This window comes from Dasypus novemcinctus, chromosome 16 (assembly GCF_030445035.2).
Source record: "Dasypus novemcinctus isolate mDasNov1 chromosome 16, mDasNov1.1.hap2, whole genome shotgun sequence".
Lineage (NCBI taxonomy): Eukaryota > Metazoa > Chordata > Mammalia > Cingulata > Dasypodidae > Dasypus > Dasypus novemcinctus.
The window spans coordinates 65,706,380-65,718,834 of record NC_080688.1 but is presented as its reverse complement, the minus strand read 5'-3'; the positions used below and the strand labels follow the sequence as shown (position 1 = coordinate 65,718,834).

Sequence of the window (12,455 nt, the reverse complement as noted above, 5' to 3'; positions counted from 1 at the left end):
TTGTCTTCTTTAGGGGACACTAGGAACTGAACCAGGGATTTTCCATGTGGTAGGTGGGAGCTCAATCGCATAGAGTTAATAACTTGAATATGGTCATCAAAAATAGAATGAGGTTAGAGAATTGAAAGCTGAGGGTTTACCTGTGCAGAATTGGTAAAAAGGATGTGTGTTAATCTTTGGAAATGAATAAAAAAGGTAAAAGCACAATATTAAGTTTGTAACTAGCAATGTTATTATATGGGAATGACTGGTTGAAAAGTCTACAGTCATGTATATTACTAAAAGGAAAACTAAAAAATGTAATATGGGATTGTTTCACCTCATGTGAAATTTAAATATGGGTAATATTGAATATATAAGACTTTTTCTTTGAAACTGAATGAACGTATATGTTCATGTTACAAGATGTTATTATCAGACAAAAAAAAAACCTACATTATGCTAAATGAAAGAACCCAGATATAAAACACTACATATTGTATGATACCATTTATATAAAATGCAAATATAAATCGATTTACAAAGATGAAATTAGATCAGTGGTTATGTGGGGCTGGGAAAGGACAGAGGGATTGAGAGGTGACTGCTAAGGGGTGTGGAGTTTTTCTTTATGGAATAATGAGATTGTTCTAAAATTTTTGTGGTGATGAATGCACAACATTGTGATTACACTAAAAGCTTTTGATTTATATACTTTATTTTTTTTTATTTTTTATTTTTTTTAAAGATTTATTTTTATTTATTTAATTCCCCTCCCCTCCCCCGGTTGTCTGTTTTCTGTGTCTTTTTGCTGCGTCTTGTTTCTTGTTTCTTTGTCTGCTTCTGTTGTCGTCAGCGGCACGGGAAGTGTGGGCGGTGCCATTCCTGGGCAGGCAGCTCTTTCTTTCGCGCTGGGCGGCTCTCCTTAAGGGGTGCACTCCTTGCGCGTGGGGCTCCCCTACGCGGGGGACACCCTGCGTGGCGTGGCACTCCTTGCGCGCATCAGCACTGCGCATGGCCAGCTCCACACGGGTCAAGGAGGCCCGGGGCTTGAACCGCGGACCTCCCATGTGGTAGACGGACGCCCTAACCACTGGGCCAAAGTCCGTTTCCTGATTTATATACTTTAGATAGGTTGTAAAGCATGTGAATATATCTCAAAAAGCTGCTTAAAAAAAAGAGTAGTGCACAGCATATAGTAAATAACCCATAATGTGATGTGTTAATTATCATTACTGATGTTTTCAACAATCCTGTAAGGGCAATATCTTCATCATTATCATGCATGTATTTTAGATAAGGAAACTGGCTGGGAGAGATTTAAATAACTGCTCAAGTACATCAGTCTGGTAACAGTTCATTTGACTTTTGTAGCAGTTTGATATTATTGATGAATTCCAAAAAGAAATATTGGATTATGTTTGTAAACTGATCTTTCCCTCTGGGCCTATTAGATTATATTGGATTCATACGTTTCCTTGATTAAGTAATCATGTAAACCTCTTGTGCCAGTAGTGCACCAAAGGGTGGGGACTCACAGATAAAAGGCATGGCAAAGGACAGAGTTGAGGGCTTTTAATGTTGGAGTTTTGATGTTGGAGTTTGATGTAGAAGCTGGAGCCCCAGGGAGAGAGAGACAGAGTCATTCACCTGATAGTTTACTGCTGACCTTGTGGAGAGAGGCAAAGCCTAGAGAGCCTCATAGTCTACAGCTGACCTTGTGGAGAAAACAGAGGCGCTGAGCCCAGAGGAACCCAGGAAGCCTGAACCCTTGCAGATGTCGGCAGCCATCTAGCTCCAACATAGGCTTTGGTGAGGGAAGTAACTTATGCTTTATGACCTGGTATCTGTAAACTACTGTCCAAAATAAATACCCTTTATAAAAACCAACCAATTTCTGATATTTTGCATCAGCACCCCCTTGGCTAATACAACTTTAAATTCCATAATTTTGGCAGATGCCATATTAATAATGATGCCTGTGGGGTCTTCCCTTTCTAACAAAATTGCAGTCAGGACTTGCCCTGCTAGCTGCCGCCTTCAAAAATTACTTTTTCTATTTCCACGTTTTTCAGAGATCTGCAAGGAATTGCTTAACTTTGGAATGGCTATTTAGTTGGAATAGGGGCCTTAATAAAGTAAAGCCACCAGAATAAGTGGTCCAGGGTGACTGACCCCTCTACCACGGAGAGAACTTTTTTTTAAAAAAATTTATTAGAGAAGTTTTAGGTTTACAGAAAAGTCATTCAGAAAATAGTTTCTACATTATCACCTCCAATTAGTGTGGAACCTCTGTCATAACTGTTAATAGTTATGTCCATAGTTTAGGGTTCACTGTGTGTATGGGTTTTTTTTTTTTTTTGAAAAAATAAAGCATTCAAGCAATATATAAATATAAAACCTAAAATTTCCCCTTTTAACCATATTCAAATACATAATTCAGTGGTATTAGTAACACTCACAGAGCTGTCCTACCATAACTACCATCCATTACTAAAAGTTTACCATCACCCCAAACAGAAGCTCTGTACCAAGTAATTCTGGAGACGGCTTTTGACGTTTCTCACGTTCTCCACGTGGCTTTGCCGTTGCTCATAGCGGCGGAAAAGCGCTAACTCCTGGGGGACTACATTTCCCAGAAGGCACCCCGTCTACCACGTGACTGCTGGCTTCAGGGCCCGGCCCTTAGGTCCCTAGCTACGTTTTCCGCCGTTTCCCTCTTTTCTCCCTCCCTCTGTTTCTCCGCTTCGGCACAACCCCGGCTCGGCCGATCCTTAACTGAGCCGGAGCTGAAGCCGGAGCTGCACAGACGTGGAAACATGGAGGCCTGAGCCGGCGTGCGCCACTCCGGGCTGCGGCTGTGGCGACGATCGCTGCGTCTTCTGAACCTCCTGTGCCACCCGATCATCGGTCCGTGGAGCTGAAAACGGATCTCCCCGCCGGCCAATAAAGGTGGGCTGGGGCGCCGCCCCCGGCAGCGCGGCCCTGGAAGCCCGGCGGGGCACCCCTGTCCCCTGTCGGAGTGGGTAAGCGGACTCCCACCCTCCGCGAGTCAGCGCCGGGAGAAGAGAGGCAGCCCTGCCAGAGAGGGGGAGAAGGTCCGTTCCCTGTCGGCGGAGGGACTGGGCCACCCTGGCAGGGCTGTGCAGGACTTGCGAGAGCCGGGCTGCTCGTCAGGGTGGTATTGGGGACCTGTCACGGCTGGAAGAGTTGCAACAACCCTCCCACCTTTCAGGGCAATAGTGGCTCGTACTGAGGGGTGAGAGGGACCTCTGTTCGAGTCTGGTGTTTGGAGTTGGGGGCGTACAGAAGAGCAAGTCGGTGTTTCCGGAGATGGGACGATGCTGGTTTGGCAAATGGGCGTGTGATGGGCGGGCTGAACAATAGTGGCTTTTTTTTTTTTCTTTCTTTAAGATATAATACACAAACCATAAAATTCACCCTTTAAAAGTACAATGAAAGGACAGTTCAGTCATTTTTAGTATACTCACAAGCTTCTGTAACTATCAGCACTATCTAACACCGGAACAGTTCATTACCCCCCCGAAAGAAACCCGGTACCCATTAACAGTCACTCCCCATTCTCCCCTGGTCCCAGTCCTTTGCAAATATTGAGTCTATTTTCTATCTCTATGGATTTCTTTGAGCAATAGGGTTTTATTTATTTATTTTTAATAGAAAAATGATTTTTTTCTTTTGAAATATTTTCAAACTTAAGGGACAGTTACAAAAATAATACAACCCCCAGACAGAGAATTCCAACATACCTCAATCTCTTCCTCCACATACCCAGTCCACCAATTTTAACATTTGCACATATCTTTCTATCCATCCATTCATCCATCCCTTTTCTGAACACTTTAGGTTGTATATACACATCATGCACCCTGAACATGTAATACTGCCATGTATATTTGCTTAGAACAAGGATATTCACTTATGTATTGATCCCTAAGTGCAATTATCAATACATTTAACATTGATATAAAGCTTACAGTCTTTATTATGACTTTTTCCTGTGGCCCAATAATGCCCCTTTTAGCCCTTTCTCCTCCCTTGCTAGATCCTATCCAGGATCATGTATGTATTTAATTGTTATTGTCTCTTGAGTTGCATGTCTTTTTTTTCCCCCCCTGATTGTGAAACATATATACAACATAAACTTTCCCATCTCAACCCCTCCCAAGCATATCATTCAATGGATTGATCACATCTACAATATTGTGATACCTTCACCACCTTCCGTTACTAAAACTTTCCCATATCCCCAAATAGAAACCTTCTACCCATTATGCATTTACTTCCCATTTTTCCTGTCTCCTCCCCTGGCAACTTGACCTCTCTGTCTCTGTAAGCTTGTATATTCTCCAGTATTTTCTCTATAGTTACCATGGGGCTTAAATGTAACATTCTAAAGCTTTAACAATCTTTTCTTTGATACCAATTTAACTTCAAGAGAATATACAAACTATGATCCTCTACTCCTTCATCCCCCATTTTTATGTAGTCCTTTGTGGCAAATTACATATTTATATGTTATGAATCTAAAACTACTGATTTATCTACATTTTAAAAATCATTACATTTTATACATTTGCCTTTTAGATCCTGTAGGAAGTGAAAAGGAGAGTTACAAACCAAAAAAATACAATAGTACTGGCATTTCTATTTACGCATGTAGTTTTTCTCACCTGAGATCTTTACTTCTTCATGCAGCTTCAGGCTCTTGTCTATTGGCCTTTCCTTTCAACCTGCAAAACTCTCTTTAGCATCTCTTGTAGGGAGATTTAGTGGTGATAAACTCCTTCAGTTTTTGTTTGTCTGGGAATATCTTAATCTCTCCCTCATTATTGAAAGTCAGTTTTGCTGGATATAGAATTCTTGGTGGACAGTTTTTGCTTTTAGCACTTTGAATATGTCCTCCCACTGCCTTTAAAAAATTTTTTTTTAATTTGTTTATTATTATTTTTGTTAGGCCAGTAAAAAGAATTTATTGGGAAATGGGGGAAAAGAACAGAGCTTGCTGACAAATGGGAGAGAAAGATGGGAATACACACTGAGATTAGGTGCTGGTGCCTCTAGGCAGAGAGAGCAAGCTCTGCCTTGTGTGGTTACCTTTTAAACTATTAATTATTCCAACTCCCTTGCTAATGCTAAGGGGAGGGGCCGCAGCTGTTATTGGTTACCCCACCAATGGTGGGGGCCAATGATGAGATCTGTTTGGAATATCTGGGGTCAAGGGGAGGTCCGAGAAAGAGAAACTGGGACCTCAAGGTTAAACTCAACATCTCTGCAAGGTCTTGCAGCCATGTTGTCTATCGGCCTTGTCTGTTGGCCATGTTATGGCTCATCTTTTCCTCATTTCCCTGGCTAACCTGCCTCAACTCCCCTCTCAGAGAGTTCATGCTCGTATTCTTAATGGGGTGCTGAGGGGCGATGGCCATTCTTCTGTAGTTACTTCCTCCTGGTTAGGACAGTAGTCCTTGCCTGACAGGGCATAAACTCTCTGGCTATTCTATCGAGATTGGGGGAAGACAGGTCTGACACAGTGGTTGGAATTGGCTGAAATCCCCATGCAACTATTATCTTGTTTTGGGAGGCTTTGATTCTGGAACAAATAAACTTAGTTAGAATTTTTAAACTACGTGGCCCCACTAAAAGGATAAAGAAGATGGTGGTAAATGGGCTCACCACCGCCTTCTTGCTTCCATGATTTGCTGTGAGAAATTGGCACTAATCCTACTGAGGCTCCTTGGTATGTGACATGTTGCTTCTCTCTTGTGGCTTTCAGAATTCCATCTTAATCCTTGGCCTTTCACAGTTTGATTATAACCTGCTGTGGCCGGGGAAAAGTTGGAGGGAGGGGTGTGTAGAAAAGAGAAGAAACTGTGCTGAAAGATGAAAACATGGGGGGAGGAGGTGATAGACAGGAGTGCAACTTACCAGAAGAACCTACACTTTTGGGCTGATGAGTTGAGGGCTCAAGAGAGGAAGTGGAGGTGAATGGGAAGATAATAATATGGGAGAATAACTGAATGGCTGCTGCCAAGAATGAAAATTTTGAATATCTGTATTTCTAGAATTATTATTCTGCTTTGAGGTTTTAACTTAATATTCTTCTCAGTAACTCTGAGAGATAGGGTAAGTATTATGTTACCATTCTGCACATGAAGAATTCGTCTTTTAGAAGTGAGGTGACTTGCTTAAGATCATAAGATTAGTATATACGGCAAGATGAATTTGTGTTTAAAGGAGAGTAACTGACAAAAATATCAATTGCAAGTGGATTAAGTGTCAGCAAACTGAATTAGGGCAATGTTATAGGAATGAGATTAATACATTAAATATAAAAGTCTCTTGTTAAGATAGACTTTTTCAGTTTGGTGGCTTTTTTTTTTTTAATTGAGGTAAAATTCACACAACATTAAATTTTTTTTTTTTTTTTAAAGTGGTTTTAATGAGCTATATTCATACTCTATACAATCCCTCCGAAGTGTAAAATCAAGGGTTCTCCGGATAATCATTAAATTGTGCATTCATCATCACAGTCCATTTTAGGACATTCATCACTAACATTAAATTAACCATTAGTTATTTTTTAAGTGTACAATTCAGTGACATTTAGTACACTTACATTGTTGTCCAACCATCACCTCAATCAAGTTCTCAGAGAATTTCATCACCCCAAAAGGAAACCCTGTATCCATTAAGTGGTCAGTCACCTTTCCTCTATCTTCCCAGCCCCTGGCAACTACTAATCTGCTTTTGGTCTCCATGGATTTGCATAGTCTAGGTGTTTTATATAAACATGGAATCATACAGAATGTGATATTTGTGTCAGACTTCTTCCACTTATCATGATATTTTCAAGGTTCATCTGCATTGAACTTGTGTCAGTACTTTATTCTTTTTTATGGCTGAGTAATGTTCCTTTGTATGTATGTCACAATTTGTTTATCCTTTCCTCAGTTGGTGGACATTTGGGTTGTTTCTACTTTTGGCTATTGTGAATAGTGCTGCTCTAAACATTAATATACAAATATTTGTTTAAATACCTGTTTTCAGTTCCTTTGAGTATATATATACCTATGAGTGGACTTGCTGGGTCATATGATAATTCTACATTTAACTCTTTGAGGAACTGCCAAATATTTTCCAGAGTGGCTACACCATTTTACATTCCCACTGGCAATGTACTTTGAAGGCTCCAGTTTCTCTATAGCCTCATTAAAACTTGTTCTTTGCTTATTTTATTTATTTATTTATTATGGCCAGCCTAATGAATATGCACTGGTTGGTACCATTTTAAATATAGAAAAGTTGAAACACATACAAACATGGAATAATACAGTGTCTCCCATGTACATTACAATTATTAACTCATGGCCAGTTTAGTTTCATCTCTATCCCTATCCATTCCTGTCCTTACCCCCAATTATTTTAAAGCAAATCATAGGCATCTCCTTTCATCTGTAGATGTTCCAGTAAATATCTTTAAAAGATTGAGTTACTCACTTTTTGCTATACCCATAATACCATTATTACGCCTAAAACAATTAGTAGCTTTTAATATCACCAATATCTAGAAGGACTTATTTTTTTAAATGTGGCATTCATTTGATACAAGGAAAGTAAACAGTATATGCATTCTTATGTTTGACTCTGAAAAATACAGCATAATTGTTTCCTCATTTTTCTAGTAGATTCTGCTATCTTAACTGATTTTCTTGGTTAAGGTGGCTCATCCTACTGTAAAATGAGGTGAAGAATTGTCGTTTTGGCTGGCGTTTAAATGAATTTGTGAGTAGTTTTGTGAGGGCAGGAGTGAAATTCCTGTAACAGGCACAAATATCTATTATGTCTTATGCTGTAAATATTTGGGCTACTTGATTTATATTTTTCTCCTCTAATAATTCACATATTATTAGAAGTTATTAAATGCATGTGTATTAGATTTCCATGGCTGCTGTAACAAATTACGATACATTTGATGGCTTGAATCAATGCAAACTTATTATTTTACAGTTCTGTAGGGCAGATCTCACTGGGCTAAAATCAAAGTGTCACCAGGGCTGAATTCTTTTATGGAGGCTCTAGGGGAATGTTGTTTACTTGCCTTTTTCTGGATTTCAGAGGCTGTGCACATTCCTTGGCTGTGGCCCCATCCTCCACCTGCAGAGGCAGCAACCCTGCCTCCCTCTCCCCCTGGGGTTCTTAACAGGGGGTCTGTGAGTGTGGATTGAAATTCAAAAAAGCATTATTCTTGTGCGGACCAGTTGTTGTGGGTGTGATATATTTATTAAATAATGCACAGTAGAGTGTGGACTTAGTAAGGGGTCTGTGATTTTCACCTGACTGACAAAGGGGTCCATAGAACAAAAACGGTTATGAACTCCTGCTCTACCCATTCTTCAGTTGGCGTAGCTTTCTCTCTGACCACAGCTGGGAAAGCTTCTTTGCTTTGAGGGGCCCATGCATTTAGATTGGGCCTACCTAGATAATTGAGGCTTTTCTTCCCCATCCTTCACTTAATCACACCTGCAATGGCCTTTTTGGTCTTTTGGTTGCAGAGATTAGGAAATAGACATCTTTGGGGGGAAAGGGAGGCTATTATTCTGCCTATTACAAGGTATTTTGGAGTATTTTGCAGAGATTTAAAAAAGTAGGTAATATCCTTTGCCACTGCAAATGCAATGAAAGTGTCATCTTTCACTCTGGGTTACAAATAGGAAATATTAGAGCTAGGGAGGGCTGTTCCACTTTTTGGTGTCTGTAAACAAATATATGGCAAGTACCTGTGACATTTATAAGAGACTTGGACAAAATGAAACCATTAAGAGTGAATAAGTATAAAAGCAATATAATGACATTATGTAAAGTGTTTCTGTATTTTGTTTAGGTCTCTTTTCATTTTTATTTTATTTTATTTTAACTGTTGTATAATTGTAATCAGAGTGTATGTGTAATGCTAAACTGATACCTGAAGACACAAGACACTCTTTGCTATGTTGGTTTTCATACCAGGATGAGAATCTCTGTGTGGGAGATAGAGGCACTCCCAGTTCAGTGGGGAGAAAAGACTTTCTTTTAAGAGGAGACTTTTTTTTTTAAAAGATTTATTTTTATTTATTCCCCACTACCACCCCTTGTTATTTTGCGCTGTCTGCTCTCTGTGTTTATTCATTGTGTGCTCTTAAGAAGAGACTCTTAATTATTGAATTATTGACTCTTTCAAATGAAGTAGCAGAATGAGCTACTATGAGATTTGGGCTTGGAGCCTTTCCTCAGGTTCTCCCTCTGTGAGCGTGATTGAGCTCTGTGGGCCTGAAAAGCAGAATGGTGCGATGGTCATTGCTGTCCACATGTTCCCAGGGCAGGGAGAAGACTCTGAATCTCAGAGATGAAAGGATTTAAGAAGTCCTCTAGTTTTCTGTGCTGCATCTTGGTGGGGTTCCATTTTCCACTTTCACAGTTGAAGTCTTAACTGTCTCTGGATGTGAAGGTCCTGTTTTTCTCTTGGTAGTGTGTTTAGTGCACCACTTACCAAGGTGTTTACTGAGCATTATTAAATATTTGCCCCTGCCTTTAGGCTTGTTTTCCCTAGTCTTAGCAGAGGTTGAGATTCTGCTTGGAAACAGTTTGTAAGTAGCTTCATGTTGCTTATTTCTAGATAAAGTAATCCAAGCCAGTAGGGTTGGGAATAACTTTACAAACAGGTCTTATTTACTAAAAAGACTTTTCCCATTCCTTTAGGAGGTTTGGTTATTACTTTTTGAAGTCTTCTCTAATTTCTTTAGAAATATGGACATCAAAAGTGGCTGTAACACTTTAATAAGAAGATTGGAAGAATTAATATTTTTTTCCTTTTGCATGTCATATGACTCTGTCTTTTTTAGTTTGAGTCAGTCACTGATTCTTGACCATTCTACCTTCAAAATATCTCTTGCAGTTCTCCAATCTTTCTCTTAGAATACTTTCAAAGTCTTCTTATTCAATTAGGATTAGATTTGGCTCTAAGTTACAGAGACCTGAAAAATAGTAGCTGTAGCAGTTTGATATGGTTATCAATTCCAAAAATAGATATTGGGTTATGTTTGTAATCTGGTCTGTACCTGGGCATGATTGAGCTATGACTGGGGCTTTGATTGGGCCACATCATTAGGGCACCCCTTGGTGGGGACTCACAGATAAAAGGCATGGTAAAGGACAGTGTTGAGGGTTCTTAATGTTGGAGTTTTGATGTTGGAGTTTGATGCTGAAGTCTTAAGCTGGAGCCCCGGGAAGTAAGCACACAGAGGAAAGTGAAGCAAACCCCGGGAAGAAAGAAACCCTGAGCCCAGGAAGAAGCAAGACCCTGGAAGGGAGGAACCCAGGAAGCCGGAACCCTTGCAGCCATCTGCAGCCATTTTGCTCCAACATGTGAAAATAGACTTTGGTGAGGGAAGTAACTTATACGCTTTTTGGCCTGGTATCTGTAAGCTCCTACCCCAAATAAATACCCTTTATAAAAACCAACCAATTTCTGGTATTTGGAATCAGACCTCCTTTGGCTAACTAATACAGTAGCTTAACCAGTTTGTTTGTTTCTGATATGAAAGAAGTCCAGAGATAGACAATTCAGGTCTGTGGTGGCTGATGGTCATCAGGGACCCAGCCTCTTGACAGCTTTCCACTTTGTCATCTCTAGGCTATAGGACTTGATTTCCAGGACCAGAATGGCTCTTGGAGCTCCTGCTAAAAATATCCATATTCCAAGTGGCAGGATGGAGAAGTGGCTATCTGTTCTTAAGGAGACTTTCTGGAAGTCTCACATGATAATTTAGCATTAACCAGAATTTAGTCATATGACCGCATTAGCTACAAGAGAGGTCCAGATTTGCATCTTTTAGCTGGACAGAAATGTGCACAGCCAAAAATTGGCTGTTAATAAAAGGAAGGGAAGACTGAATGTTAGGGTAGGCAATTAGCATTTTCTGTCATACTTCACAATTAGTTTCACTGCTTATGGACTCCAGACTAACCTATATACTTCCTGGAAACTCTGGGTTTCTAGGAGTTTCTACTTCCTAGAAACTCTGGAATTCCAGTTCTCTTACTTGCTTTACGACCCTAGGCTTGTTATTCAGCTTTTCTGAGCCCCAGTTTCCTCATCTGTTAAATGGGGCTAATATTTACTTTATATGCTTGTTAGAGAATTAAATGAAATGACCTCTTCAGTATCTAGCAATATATATGCTACAAATGTTAGTTGTTTCTCCTCTTCCTGCAGGTTTCTGAACTTGGCCATATGAATAGATGATATAAATGAGATTGAAATGGCGGGGGGTGGGGGGTATATATTAAGTTCAATATTGGACATGTTGAGTTTGAGTTGTCATTGGGACACCTAGATGGTGATGTATATGAAGGGAATCATAAAAATGGGTCTGGCACCCAGAAGATAGTTCCGAACTGGACATATATATATGGAATCATTAATGTAGGGGTTGAGTTCACTAATCCAGAATTCCTGGGGATGTATGAGATTGTATGGTTAGAGTATATAAATTGAGACATGCCATTTCGTAGGTCTCCTCATACAGCATGAAGCATCAGCTTACTTTCAGACCTCTTTTGTGTCTACTTTGATTCCTTTCCTGCTCCAGCCATGTTTTGTTTTGTTTTTTTTAGGTGGTACTGGGGATTGAGCCCAGAACCTTGTACATGGGAAGCAGATGCTCAACCACTGAGCTATACTTGCTCCCTGCCTGTTTTTTCTTTTTCTTTCTTTTTTTTTTAAAAGGACACTCTTTAAAAAATTTCTCTCCCTTTCCTCCCCAACCCCCCCGTTGTCTGCTCTCTGTGTCCATTTGCTACGTGTTCTTCTCTGTCGGCTTCTGTTGTTGTTAGTGGCATGGGAATCTGTGTTTCTTTTTGTTGCGTCATCTTGTTGTGTCAGCTCTCCGTGTGTGCGGCACCATTCCTGGGCAGGCTGCACTTTCTTCTATGCTGGGTGGCTCTCCTTATGGGGCGCACTCCTTGCGCGTGGGGCTCCCCTACGCGGGGGGCACCCCTGTGTGGCATGGCACTCCTTGTGCACATCAGCACTGCGTGTGGGCCAGCTCCACACAGGTCAAGGAGGCCCAGGGTTTGAACGTGGACCTCCCATGTGGTAGATGGACGCCCTGTCCACTGGGCCAAGTCCGCTTCCCCCTGTTTTTTCTTAATCCTAGAACTTCATCCATGCTTTGCTTTGAACGTTTCTGAGCCCCATACCCAACCAGGCCCAATCCTTCTTATCCTTGAAGTCTTAGCTTTTATGGCATGAACTCTGGGAAGCATTCCCTGAGTTTTAGATAATTGCCATATTGTAATTTCTTGGTGACTTATCTGTGTTTCTCACTAGACTGTGAATACCATTGTTCATAATTTTAATGTTGGCACTTAGCATAGTGCTTGCCACATAGTAAACACTCAGGATATATTTGTTGAATAAA

The 12,455-nt window shown here is 40.5% G+C and overlaps 1 protein-coding gene across 5 annotated transcripts in view; it reads left to right on the top strand.

Moving 5' to 3' along the window:
- DYM (dymeclin) overlaps nucleotides 1-12,455 on the top strand; it is a 542,345-nt gene that overhangs the window by 17,434 nt on the left and 512,456 nt on the right. For 2 of the 5 annotated variants that reach the window (XM_071208556.1, XM_058277680.2), the window contains exon 1: nucleotides 2,611-3,005. The exons of 1 other annotated variant lie outside the window; for it this stretch is intronic. The gene's annotated coding sequence lies outside the window, so the exon portion shown is untranslated. Of the gene's footprint in view, nucleotides 1-2,544; nucleotides 3,078-12,455 lie in introns of those variants that run through there. 2 more of the 5 variants (XM_058277681.2, XM_071208555.1) reach the window with 2 other exon arrangements.